This window comes from Lagopus muta, chromosome 14 (assembly GCF_023343835.1).
Source record: "Lagopus muta isolate bLagMut1 chromosome 14, bLagMut1 primary, whole genome shotgun sequence".
NCBI classification, from domain to species: domain Eukaryota; kingdom Metazoa; phylum Chordata; class Aves; order Galliformes; family Phasianidae; genus Lagopus; species Lagopus muta.
The window spans coordinates 3,897,204-3,911,562 of NC_064446.1; the positions used below are offsets into that span (position 1 = coordinate 3,897,204).

Sequence of the window (14,359 nt, forward strand, 5' to 3'; positions counted from 1 at the left end):
GAATTATGGTACTGTTACTGTGCATTTCAAGTAGTATAATCAGCATTCCAAGCTGGAAGTCATTAGTCACAATCAAAGCCAATTTAGCTCTCACCTGAACCCCATTTCAGGCCTACTATAAAATACTTTTTTTTTTTTTTTTTGGTCAATGTAAATATTGATCATCAATGCTATATATATATTTTTTTTTTTAATTATTATTTTTTTTTGAAGTTCATCAAACTAGCAGTATGTGATACCTCCCAGCTAAAAGGCAGAATCTAGAAACACTTCAAGATTCAAGGAGTTTTTAGTTACTTCATGCAGTAACACATTTTCTTTTTTCAGCTGCCTGCCTGCTTTCCAGTTTACAACCGTACCATTGATGGCAACAAACAAATAACTTCATTCTATGACTGGGAGGCCGCAAGTTATTTACCTGCAGAAATGTAGGCATCGAGCAGTCACAATGCATTATCAAAAACCTCTGGAAAAGGTTAGTAACATTTTTTTTTGCTTGTTCTCTGATCCAATGAGCGTTGGATTTCTTCTTTGGAATTGTTTGGCTGATCAGCTGAATGTTCTTCGTATACCTGCGTGCATAACCTCATCATATGCTTTGACATTTCTAGTTCCCATTTTTATTTGCTACATAATTATGATAATTGATAGTCCTAATTGCAAATCCACAGCTTAGAGCCCAGTTTTAATTCTTAAGTTCTAAAAATATTTGAATCATAAATCAGTGTACATATTTGTGCTGTATCTCAGTATATAAGAACTGCTTAAGTTTTGAGTGCAAAATCTCACGGAAGACCTCAATGAAGGTGAACTGTAACCATTTTTTCTGCTTTTTGTTTGTAATTATAGTGTCTTTAACAATACAATAAATGTTTTTACACAAATTACATTGATAAATGACCTGAAAGGTTGTCAGAAGTAGAAAAGTTATCATATAGTGTAACCTGAAGCACAGTGTTACCTGTGCGACCTACTGTAGGGAACCTGCTTTGGCAGGGGGTTGGACTCGATGATCTCTGGAGGTCCCTTCCAACCCCTACAATTCTGTGATTCTGTGATTCTGTGTTTGCTTTGGTTACTGTATTTCTTCAGCCAAAAGTAGTCTGGGTATCTTATTCCTGCTTAGACAAATTCATCTTTTACCTTGTTTTTTAGGTTCAAACATACCTCTTCAGAAAGACCATATCTCTGTATAAAAATTGCAATATCATGCTAAACTATCAATACTATGTACGTGTGTATGTGTGTATCTATATTATATATATATATATAGTTGAAGTTGTGTGTGATGAAATTCAGTGTGATGTAAAACAGTAGCTTGTCTTGAAATGTTCTCAGTAATAACAGAATCATTTGAGTTGGAAGGGCCCTTAAAGGTTATCTAGTTCAAATATCCTGCAATAAACAGAGACACCTACATTACATCAGGTGCTTAGAGCCCCGTGCAGCCTGATCTTGAGTATCCATGTATGCAGCATCCACCACCTCTGGGCAACCTATGCCAGTGTTTCACCATCCTTATTGTAAAAACTTCTTCCTTACACCCAATCAAAATCTCCCCTCCTTTATGGAATCACCGAATCACAGATTCACAGAATAGCCAGGGTTGAAAGGGACCTTAGGGATCATGAATCTCCAACCTCCTTTAATCCGAAACCATTTCCTCTTGCTCTGTCACAGCAGACCCCACTAAAGAGTCTGTCCCCTTCCTTCTTTCCCTTTAAATACTGACAGGATGCTGTCAGCTTTCCCCAGGACTTTCTCTTTTCCATGTTGCAAAGCCACAGCTCTCAGCCTGTCCTTACAGGGGAGGTGTTTCATTCCTTGGATCATTTTTATGATCCTCTGGATGCTCTCCAACAAGTCTACATCTCTTCTGTGTTGAGCACTCCACATCTGGATGCAGTATTCTGGGTGAGGTGTCTCAGCTCAGAGCCAGAGGGACAGATCCCCTCCCTGCCCACTGTCCACGCTGTGTTAGATGCAGCCCAGGATACAGGTGACTCTGTGGAGTGTGGGGGCACATTGCTGGCTTATGTCCAGCTACCATCCACCGCTACCCCCAAGTCCTTTTCAGCATGGCTGAGCTCTGTCTTTACATCCCCCCAGCTTGTACTGATAGCAGAATTTGCCTTGACCGAGGTGCAAGACCTTGCACTTGGCTTTGTTGAACCTCATGATAATTACGCTGTCCCACTGCTCAGCCTGTCCATGTCTCTCTGGGTGGCATCCTGACCCTTGAGTGTGTCAACCACACCACACAGCTTGGGGTCATCCGCAAAGTTGCTGAGGGTGCACTTGATCCTACTGTTGATGTCATGGACAAGGGTGTTGCAGAGCACTGTGACCTCTGGGAGACACCAGTGACAGGGAAGCTAAAAACATAACTCAGATCAGTTTTTTTTGTTTTGTTTTTGTTTTTGTTTTTGTTTTTTTCTGTTTGATTCACTTAATGTAGTGATTCTCATGGGTTATCCTGTGTTCTTTATCAGGATAGGATTTTTTGAGTAGCTAAACAATTTGTATATTCATATATTTTTTCATATAATATGTACACATGAAATTTAAAGCAGGAGTTATCCTATACTGTTATGTAGGTTTCATTAAACAGGCATTTCTTCTATATCGTAGCAAAGGGAATACAGGTAACTTCTGCTAAGTCTTTGCAGTCAAATGCTCTGTACTTTGTGTTAGCAGTTTTATTTGTTTTACACAATGATAGTAGTGAAGAATAGCAATACCGAGGTTGCAATAATTTGATTTGTTTCTTTTTTTCCTGTGGCATGCTAAATGACCATATAATATCTCAGGACCTATTTTAAATTGGCTTCAGCAGCTGGGATCTGGATTTGGTTTTAATGATAATATTTCATAAGACTTAACAAATATTTCCAAAAGCAGCTATTTAAAAATATGCCACTGATTAAATAATGTACCACTGGATGTCACTGTCTTTCTCCAAGTGCAAAGCTCAATTTTTAACATATTTTTTTGATACTATGATAAAGTAAGTAATTAGAGTTTTACTCCTGTCGTAAGCATGACTTTAAGCACAGAAGGACTGTGAAAAGTATGGTTATAATGGTTACAGGCAAGGTGTCTCAGTTAAAATACTGAGGAACTGTTTGTATTCTCTGACCTGATGTGCTCGATATATAATACTTCATTAGATTCTGCATAACCAATAGTGGGACATATTCCTATTGCAAGCCAGACTGGAACTTAACTGCCTCCGTTTTCTATATGAGTAATCTACAAATAGAATGTGATTACCACTTTGCTTCACTGTCTGCTAAAAACTTAGTTATATATTATCATTAATATTTATATTTTATCATTACTGGTTTTGCATATATTCAGTTCATAATGAGATTTGCACTCAGCCTATCTACTTAAAATTTTTAGCATCTGTTAAAATCTTATTATTTGTCACATATTTGTCACATTTGGGACTATTTAAGTTAACTAGTTTTATGTCAAGTTTGTGTTTTGCCTTTACATTTAATTTTATTTTGTTTGATTATTCAAGGTTGAACAGTGGAAATACTGCATTCTGCCTGTGTGCTACGGTGCTGCTCAATTGTGTAGAATGAAAGTTTCTCTTAATAAAATCCTGTATAGGCAGCCTGTAGATAGAAATGAAGTTGAATCTTTTCCCGATAAGTTAGAAATGTATCTCATTTGGTAACACTAAGGAATTGTGATCTGAAGTCTTAATACAGCTTAAGTGCAGTAGAAACAGAAGTAGTTATGTAGGATGCATCAGATGTGCCATTATTTTCTACAGAATATGTTGTTTGTGCTAGATGCTGAAACAGGTTTTCCTCAGATTTCAGTGAGGTTTGGCATATGTTGAACTTCAAGCAGAAGATACTATTTGTTCTCAGCTATGAAAACATGTCTGAGGCCAGTGGGATGAACTGGGATTTAACAAGACTAAGTGCCAGGTCCCGCCACAGCAACCCCCAGCTTGAGGTAGTGGCTGAAAGACTGTGGGAAAAATGGGCCTGGGAATGTTGGTCAGTACTCAGCTGAACATGAGCCAGCAGCGTGTGGAGGTGGCCAAGAAGGCCAATGGCATCCTGGCTTGTAACAGAAATAGTACAGCCAGCAGAGGCAGGGAGGTGACCATTTCCCTGTACTCATCTCTGGTGAGCCCGCATCTTTGGGTTCAGGTTTGGTCCCCTCACAATAAGAAATACATGGAGCACCTGGAGTGTGTGCAGAGAAGGGCAATGAGGCTGATGAGGGATCTGGAACACAGGTCTTATGAGCGACTGAGGGAGATGCGATTATTTCCTCTGGAGAAGAGGAGGTTCAAGGAAGACCTTATAGCTCTCCACAGCTACCTGAAGAGAGGTTGTGAGATGGAGGTTGGCCTCTTCTCCCATGTAACTAGCAATAGGATGAGAGGGAATAGTATCAAGTTGCCATCTCCAAGGGGAGATTCAGGTTGGACATTAGGAAATACTACTTCTCCAGAAGGGTGGTCAGGTGCTGGAATGGGCTGCCCAGGGAGGTAGGGGAATCACTGTCCCTAGAAGTGTCCAAGAAATGTTTGGATGTTGTACTGACTGACATGGTTTAGTGGGAAACTATCAGTAGTGGGTGGATGGTTGGACCGGATGATTTTGGCAGCTTTGTCCAACCTTGGTGATCCTCTGATTCTGTGACAATGTGAATTAGTAGAAATGGTACCATGTCTTCAACCCACTTAATTCTGTTCCATCAATTACAGTTATTTTCATTAATCTTGTGTACTTTCTTTAAACACTCCTTAGCTTCATTAGTGTAACTATCTTTTAGCTTGCATTTTGAGTGTGTGTGTGTATATACATATATACACACACACATACATAGGAATAAATGTGTAATAAAAGCAATTAGGATTGTATTCATGTTCTCTGATCAGCAGCCAACATGTTCCATCTGTCCATAGAGTTGTTTTTTGATTATTTTCTTTCTTCTTTTTTGGATCCTCTTAGATGCCAACAACTGCAGATACAAAGCCAAGTGATTTGCATGAACAACAAAATTTGTGAACCTCTATTTCCTGTGTGTTGATGATTCCTTACAATCTTTCTCTTTTTACTGGTCTGCCCGCTGTGGCTGTAGTTGTCTGTAGTCAACAGATAAGGTGTGGGAAGTACAAATGCTCATGCTGTGATTCTGTGAGCAATTTAATCCAGCATAAGTCAGCGATGCAACTGAAAGGTTTTGTCATTTTTTCCCCTTTCCCTGCCTGCCTGCTGCTTCAACAATGCTACTAAAAATGTTTCTATAGCTTCAGTAAAATTAGTTACATTAACATTAATCTGGCCTGAAGTGATAAGCATAACATAGTGTCATTTTCTAGGTAATTGTAATGACTCCTTTTTTTCTGATTAAGTGACTAATTGCAAAGATTAAGTCTTTCTGGCTAATGCCTTTTTAAGTTGTACCTTCACTGCTTTATCATTTAGACTTAATTAAAAGACTTGTGGGAATTTGGAAGAATGCAGTCCACATGGCACATATTAACTAATTCCATATTAACTTATTGGAAAACTTTGCTTTGATTTTTATATTCTAAAAACGTTTTGAGTGAATACAGGCTTCAGCAACAGAAGATCAAAGCTCTTCCATACAGGGTCTGTATTCTCTGTTAATCCAAGATGTGCAGAGTAACTTCCCTCAGCCATTATATGCAAGTACTTTGTGTGAGCTGCATAATGTAATGTTCAGTGTAGTGCAGCAGAAAATTATTTCCTGCTGTGAGGTTGGAGCTTTTATGAAATTGAACTGCATCTTATCAGTTGAAGAGATTTGTTTACAGTTAAGTTTTGCCATTCCAATATGCTCACTCATTCAAAGAGCAAACAGATGTGGAAGAGAGTCAAAGTTAACAAGAGTAGAAGCAGTCTTTTATACGAGTAAATTTCTCCATTGACCAAATCCTTTAAATAAAGTTGACTTGAACTTCAGCTGTACAGAACTACATATGGTTCAGAGTTTTGGGAAGGTAAGTTCTTAACTTTTTCCTGTTAAGGCAGGAATCTGTGGAGTGGAAAAACAAACAAAAAACAAAAACAAAAACAAAAAACAAAAAAACAAAACCAACTGTATTCATATTCTTACAGAATATTTGGAAACTTATTATTCATTAGCAGAATGTTCTCTAAGTAAGCCACTTATATTAAAGCTAAGTTCCATGTCAAATTTTGATGGCTTCAGCAAAACAAATAGAGTGTAGTTTTACTGTAGTCTAGAATGGTACCACTGGTCTTTCTTAAACTTTCAGTCTGACCAATGTAACACACTATCTAGTGAGATTTTTCTTTTTATTCTAGAAGTAGAAGGGCATTAGATATCTGGTAAGGATGCTTGCTTGAGCCAAACTTTTGAACACAGGTTGTTTTAAAATAATCCTTTTGCTCCATGTTTATGGTTAGAATTGGAAATAACTGCTGCAAATACTGTCAAAGTGGGAAATGAAGAATACTGCATGAGTTCACTTTCAATATCTAGGATAAAAAAACAGCAATATTCTCCTTTAAAAATGTTATGTTGTAGAATGTTATAGAATCACAATTGTAGGGTTGGAAGGGGACTGGTGGAGATCATTGGTTCCAACCAACCTGCTCCAGGCCCCCAGTCATCCCTGTGACCCTCTGCTGGACTCTCGAAGATCTGTCTTTTCTGAACTGGAGAGCTCAGAACTGGACACAGTATTCCAGATATGGCCTTATCAGGGCAGAGTAGAGGGGTGGATCACCTCCCTCGCTCTGCTGGCTGCTCTTTTCTTGATGTACTCTAGTACAGCATTAGCTCTCTTGGCCATGAGGGCACACTGCTGGCTCATGCTGCTGTTAACCACCAGGACCCCTAAGTTCTTCTCTTCAGAGCTCGTTCCCAGCAGGCCATCCCCTAACCTCTACTGGTGCATACTGTTATTCCTCCCAAGTGAACACCCTTGTTCTTCTAATATTACATTGTCTTGAGGTCTTTACTTTACTTGAAAGCTGATAGATTTTTGCTTTAAGTTTTTCAACAAGTACGCTTAGCCCTAAAGTGGCTACTGAAGTATACGACATTTTTCTTGGCATAAAGGTACATTTGTTCAGTAGCTTCACTATGTAACTCACAGTTGCACCATATATTGGGCTGGCTGCACCTTTTGTCTTGCTGTGTGTAGTTTCCTCCAAGGTGTCCAATTTCCTCTTTCTGTCATTACTTTCAGCATGTTGTCAACCTGTTTGCTCTCAGCAAAATCTGCATTCCTATTGCTAAGTTGTCCTTTTTAAAATCTTAAACACTCTCTTGTCATTATCCATTCTAACAAGTCTTTACATGTTTTCAGTATTTGACCCTAGCAGATCTTCTATCCAGAACTTTCTTATTATTCAAAAGTAATTACTAACACAGAACCTGTAACTCTGAATCTAAAGGAAGCTTCAGGCATAAAGCAGATATACAGATGCATATACTTTTCTCTGTTTAGGTGGGTAGTCTGACAAATTTATTTGCAACTGACTTACTCCAAAGTTTGATCTTCTCAGACTAATGTGGTCTGCTTTTTGGAATTGCAATAGTGCAGTACAGAGGAGTATGAGAGGGGAAAAATGCACCCTGTATTAAATAACTACTGTGTTTTTATCATTTCAGAAACACTTCTATAGCAAAGTTTTCTTCCTAGTGAAATAATGCACTTGTTGCTTTGAGGTTTGTTCAATGATATCAAGTATTACTATTTTCTGAACTAAAAAGCAATGTAATAAAAATCAAAGATTTGAAGCAGTATTATTTCCAGACCTTGAGTGCTTAGTACATGTCTCCAATGAAACTGAGCTCTAACACATTTCTTTAGAGGTTTGCTCAATCCTGAAATACCAATCTCTGAGGTCAGTCAGGCTTGTGTGGGACTGATCAAGTGGAGATTTGATGTCCTGTTGCGTCAGTGCCCAAAGCCAAGTGCAAATGCCCTACCAAATAAAAGACTAATGTTAACTGCTTCACTCTGAAGTGAACTCTGAAGTGTCACTTAAGTCCTACCTGAAATTTAACAGATTGCTCAATCTCAGGTCATTTGCAGAAAGGGCTTTTAAATAATTTTTTAAAGAAACCCACACCCTTGTAGCACATAGTGTTTTGGCAGTCACTTCTAGAATGCAAGCTCCAATTAAGGCTTTTCTTTAGGCAAACTTCAAATGTGATGGGAGGAGTAGGAGGAATCATCCACTGACTCAGTTGCTTACCACAGGTTTTATTTTATCTCAGAGTGTTTACCCTGACTTGTTATATACCTTTGTAATGATAGTTGCTTTACTCTTACTTTTCCTTCAGGGGAATAGAATCAAATGTGTTTAATTTTTAGGCAAAACTGGCAAAAGATTATGTAATTTGTACTCCTTCCAGCAGATTATGAGGTAAAATGGATTTGAGCACATTGGGTTGAATATTTTTGGCTGGCATCTTCAAATATGCAGTGGTAAGTGGTTATATGTTGAGCACCTGCCTGTCCTCAGAAGTCCTGAAGATCTAGCATTCAGCATACTCATGACAGATGCTGACATATCTTGTTTGCTAGGCAATTTGTTGTTTTCTGATCTTTACTAACCTAGACCCTGGCACTCATATTAGCTCTCAGAGCTGCATGCTCCTTTGTCTTTGCATTTAGACATCTTGTTTCTGGAACTGGGTGAGTGAAGGGAATTGAATGAGCACAATGTGGAAATCAGCCATTAGTGGTGCATAGACTAGCTTTATTAGGAACTTCTTTTTCCCTTGGGAGTAGGTCCATTGAGGACATTTATCTCAAAATTATTTAATACAGCATTCTTGTAAAAGGCATTTAGATTGCTAGCAATTAGTTAATAGTTGAGAATGAGCAAGAGTAGAATTTGTACTTAGATTACCATTCACAATGTGCTATACTGTTGGGGTGGTTTTTTTTTTTCTTCAGTTACAGAATTTTTTGTCACACAGTTTGGAAGAGAAAGTTATTTGAAATAACTGAGATCTACTTTAGACTGTAGACATTTGGGACTGTACTTAGAATGATCAGAATGTGCTTTGGTGTAACTTCAATAACAACCTGGGAAATAATGTGCTTAAACTATGTAAAGCATAAGTTGGTCTGATGATGAGTGTTCACACAGTAATTTCCACAATAGAAAGTGAAATACTTCTAGTGAACAAGGAAATAGTCATCAGCTGCCCAGCTGTTTTCAGTCAGTCTATAACTCACTGTCTATTCTATAGAAAATTGCATTGTTCTAGCATCTAATATTAAATTAAAAGTCCTGTAGAACTTTATACTTTGATGAGACTTTCCCAAATATCTGATTTAAAAACATCTATCAGTACTAAAAGTGAAAGCAAGGCAATTATTTCAAGAAGACAAAAGACACCATTGTGTGACCAGTGGCATTGAGCCTCTATTTCTTTTTCCTTTTTGTTTCTTATTCTTTACCTCCAAATGAAATATTTTTGTCACATGTTTGTGTGCTGTATTGCTCTCTACTCACTCTGATGATTTAGTTATGGAAAGTAGAAGTCTAAATCTGAAAGTGATATCAGTTATTACGTGGTATGCGATGTCATATTTGCTCATCATATACTGAACGTACAGATAGTACAGTAACAAAATATCTTAGTACCATTTCATTTTCTCAGCAAATGAGAGGAATAAATATCAAATTAAAAGGTTCAGAAAGCTTTCTTCTTATTCTTTTTTTTCTTTGTTATAAAATGGCGTCTGTCTGCCAAGTGAGACCTTTTTAAATTAATTTTATTACTATTATTTTTTATTAATTTTATTAAACCTAATGAATACTGTTAAAAAGAATCAGTTGTTAAAGAAGTTAATTAAATGGTAGCAGAGGAGTGGTAAAACTGATGTGATGGTCACTTTTCCTCTCTATCTGCATGCCCTCCTTTAGCAGTAAAGCATAACATATTCACTGAACAGCAGAACCCGATCTTTTGATTTCAGGAAATGAAGTAAAAATATCCATGCTATATTTTCAACTATTTTCAATGAAGTTATCTGATTTGGAAAGATGCACAGGACTCCTGGAAGGCAGAATAAGTGCTAGAAGAATTCAGACATTTCTTATCAAGATAGGTTGCTTTTTATCCCCTGGGCATTTTCACGTGGAATGTTATGTTCTGTGTCAAGTGTGGCCATATTAATTGACTCACCCCATCTATTCATGTAACAGTGTTACAGTGGTATTGGATGAAGCATGCCTTAATGCCTTAGGATATTCCTTGAATCCTTTATGGTCGTCCATGTACGTGTTATGAGAACTTAGGAGGGTCATTTCGTTTGTGTCTCTCCAGTAAGGAGAAGACTGTTATTCCCAAAGCTGAGGACCTCTTCAAAGATGTTTTTTGTTTTTTTTTGTTTTTTTTGTTTTTTTTTTTTTAATTGTAGGGGTTGGAAGGGACCTCCAGAGATCATCGAGTCCAACCCCCATATCTTACTGCTACATCCCTTTCCTGTGCTTCCTTGAACTCACTGCAGATTCTGCTCTGGAACCAGGAGGCCAAGAGCCAAGGGAGCCATCGCTGCATCCATTTCTCTGTTGGCATTAGAAATCCTGTTTCTTTTTGGTTATCTTGAATTTGGCTTCTTCAGCAAGAGGCCAGCAAGAGACACTGTGTTTTGTCATTGATAAGTTCCTGACCTATCTAAATAAGGTTAGCCAAATTCCTGTCTCAATTGAAATAAGCTTGAATGCTGAGCCGCAGTTGCTTCCTAAGTACAGGAGCATTCAGTCACAGTGGACAAGTTGTCATCATGTTTGCACATCTAATAATAATATTGACCATAAATACGAAGAGGAAAGGAATGGTTTTATCCTACATCATTCCTGAGAATATTCTGTTCAAGGTGTTCAGAGACTTGTTTTACTGTTATATATCATTAGGGAATTTGTGAGAAGAAAGTGGTAAAACCATTTCAGATATGGGAGATAAAATGGGAAAACCTCATTTTTTTGTTACCCCCATGATGTGATTTCTCCTCGGTTCCATGAAATGTAGTTTCCAAACTAGAACATAATTACAAAGAATGTGGTCCTCTGTGTGGTGGAACTGAAAAATAAATCACTAACAGCTAGGTTTCTTCTTTCTGTTGCTTTGAAATTCTTTAATTGGATTATTAACAGATGGTGCCATTTTTGTTGTCTTTTTCACAGCAGTCTTCTCTGAAAAAGGAATTAAAAAGCACTTTTTATGCCTAATTAGTGGACTGCTTCATCTGGAAAATGTTGCCTTTAGTAATATGCTTCATTGCTATTGTCAAATAGCAGTAGATGAGATAATTCCAGTGATTCATAGATCTTTCTTAGAGAATGTGGATTGTAACCTGTTTTGAATGAAAATTAAACCAGATGGCAGCTTTAAGAAGTTATGTTTCTCAAACCCATATTTGCACTGAAGACCCTTTTGACTTCTTTGACTGACTAAAATTTGAAATGCTATATTCGCTTTATTTCAGTGACAATCTATTGCCACAATGACTTTGATATCATCTATATTTTTTTCATTTACTGCACTAACAGGTGCAAACATGCTTCTGGGTGTTGGGGCATAAGCTATGTGCCAAATTCAGTCAGGAAATAGTTTAAACAATTTCTGCTTCAAATTACATGCGGGCAGAAATTCTATTTGTTACTCTTTAACTGTTTACCTTATCGAGTTGATGAATTTTCCTGAATGCTGGGCTATAAAGAATCGGTTCTAGCAAGTGGAGCGTAACTTTGCAAGAGAACCTGGTTATATTTTGGGATATAAAGGAACTTAGGTTCAGTAGGACAGGAGCAAACAAGCAAAAATTTGGTCCTAAAGTAATTGAATTGACTTAACTCTAAATCATATTTAAATACAATATTAACTGATCAGTTTAATTCACTTTGCCCTATAAGACCTGGTTACTAAATGTGTATTTTAAATCTATTTTAAATACATCTTTTAAATCTATCTGACTGTAAATATGTAGACTCTAAGACTCCATTTAGAGAGAGATCAGTTTAAGGATCAATTATGGGAGGCAAATTTTCCTGTCCTTGTATGAACTTCTTGTAAATTCTAGGAGAATCTCACTTTGTGGGAAAATTTTCCTAGAATCTCATCAGAGGCAGGAGACGAAGGTTTACTAGAGAGGGCTCAGAGCTGCCACCTCGCGGAATAAAGTGCGAACTGCACTCTTGCCCAGATTTAAAGCTGCAAATTATACATATTTACTAACTGTTAAGGTTTCTAACAATAAGAATCGCTATCCAAGTGAGTGTCTGTCCAGTACTGCATGTTAATGGGGCTTCTGGAGTCTTCACATGTAGCAATTTACTATCTGTCTTGTCTGAGCCACTGAAGGATTTATAACATTCAGGTGCCTATACCAGCATTAACTACGTGTGCAGCGTGACCTTATTATATAAAAAAGTTTGTGGTTGCACCTATTCTTAGTTACAAAATAGCTTGGATAATGAATAGAGATTTTTAGGAGCTCACTTAAAGTTGCTTCTGATTAATCTGGGGAGATTTGACACAGCTGTTTTCTGAAGAGAATCATTTTAAAGTATTTCGTGTTTAGGCATTAACCACTTTTGATTATATTTGCTCACCAAATTGTCTGCTCACCAAAAGAGTTAGCTAAAAAATGCAAATATTTGCACAGAGTTGTATTTCTTAAATCTAAGGATTTGAACACACTGTTGAATGCTTAAAGTGCACTCGCAGTATTTTAGACTCATATACAGTTTGAATTTTCTGTAATATACAGGAAAGGCATCTTTTAATCAAGTATGTCTTTTTTATATTGCTTGGATAGTTGTATGTTGCAATGGAAAATCCAGTGTTTCAAGTTGAATTTTTTTCTGAAGTAATGAAAACATCTGTGATAAATGGAAGAATTGTAGGAAGAGGAAGAGTGGTATTAAAATTAATAGAAGTGTATCAAGCAATTTGCCTTCTGTGGTATTAACCAATAAATAATGAAATCTTTTTTAGTATTTGTTACAGATTCCCAACATCTCATCTTATACTCTCTAAAGGAATCATGACTATTTCTTTATGTCAATTACTTTCCTGAGGTCCCTGAACTATTCAGTTTCAATATCAGTGATAAAATAGTGATTACTCTCTGCACTCTGGTTTTCACTGTAGACAGATAGTGATGTTGTGTAACTTTTCTTCTTTGCCTTCTACAAGATCTTACAACAAGAGGTACACTTCCTCAAAAGCTTTCTTATGTCTTGCCTCCGTATGCAGATGGATCACAGGGCCTGATCTATACAACATATACATTATTGGGAATGCACGTGGCTGAGTTGATTAGTAACAATACTGAACGTGATAGTAACAGTGTTCAGAACGATCAAGGCAGAGTGATGAAATGCCACATAGTTTTGCCTAAGGAAGGCAACTGGACTTTGAAACGAAAGATTTAGAACTCAGATAAAAATTATTTAGCTGTTTGTTGGTGAGGTTTTTACTGTTTTGACTTAAGAGTTGTCTTAGTTTTATGGTGTCACCTGGTCATTTTGAAGGAAACATTTGTTTTGGACAGCTATAACAGTGATATCATTGCTACATGTGTTTGTACAAATTGTCAGACTTGAAAGCTATTATGAGGTCTGTATGCCTTGGTTAACTGTATGGCAACTGCTGAGCCACGGCCTGAACCTCTGATTGATCACCTGAGGTGAGCACTGAGTCAGCCAGAGGAGCACAGGTGAAGGCAATTCACCTGTGCTGCCGGAAGGGGTGGGGCCTGGATGCCCCTCTCCTAGACCTATTTCAGAGCTGGCTACCAGTGGGGAAGGGTCTGTTTCTGGAGGTCCGCTCTGCTGGAGTTCTGTGAGTGAGCCCAGGATATGGTAAGCTTTCTATCTATTCTTTCTTTGTTATCATAATCTGCTTTGCCAAACTCTCGTAATTATAACATCTTAATATTCATTGATCATACAATTAACTATGTCAAAGGGTACAGTGGGCTTTCTCTAGGGGGTGATGTTGCTTGAAGCTAGAAAACTGGCTATGTCTATATTGAGTCCATATTGTAAACACCAAGATTTCTGAATGTTTCCTGATGTATCAGGAGAAGTAACCAAAGTAGAAATCATGAACTACCTTAAGTTTCTATACACTGGAGTTGCTTAATGCATTTCTTGCAAAAGAAAAAAAATTCAATCTTAAGTTTTTCAAGTTATCCAACAAAACCAGAACTAGGAGTTTTCTATTAATCTGTGGAACAAATCACTTTAGTCTGTGTAGGGCATTATCTCCTTTTTGCAAAACAGTTGTCAAAGTTCATGTACTCCTGGCATTTTTCATTTAGAAGAGCTTTTCTTCAAAGTTGCTGCACCTAAGA

General features: G+C 37.4%; 1 protein-coding gene across 1 annotated transcript in view; it reads left to right on the top strand.

Moving 5' to 3' along the window:
- The first annotated feature begins 13,812 nt into the window (after window positions 1–13,812).
- Window positions 13,813–14,359, top strand: part of SLIT3 (slit guidance ligand 3) — a 513,774-nt gene continuing 513,227 nt past the window's right edge. Inside the window, exon 1 of the mRNA XM_048960347.1 lies at window positions 13,813–13,865. The gene's annotated coding sequence lies outside the window, so the exon portion shown is untranslated. The remainder of the gene's footprint in view (window positions 13,866–14,359) is intronic.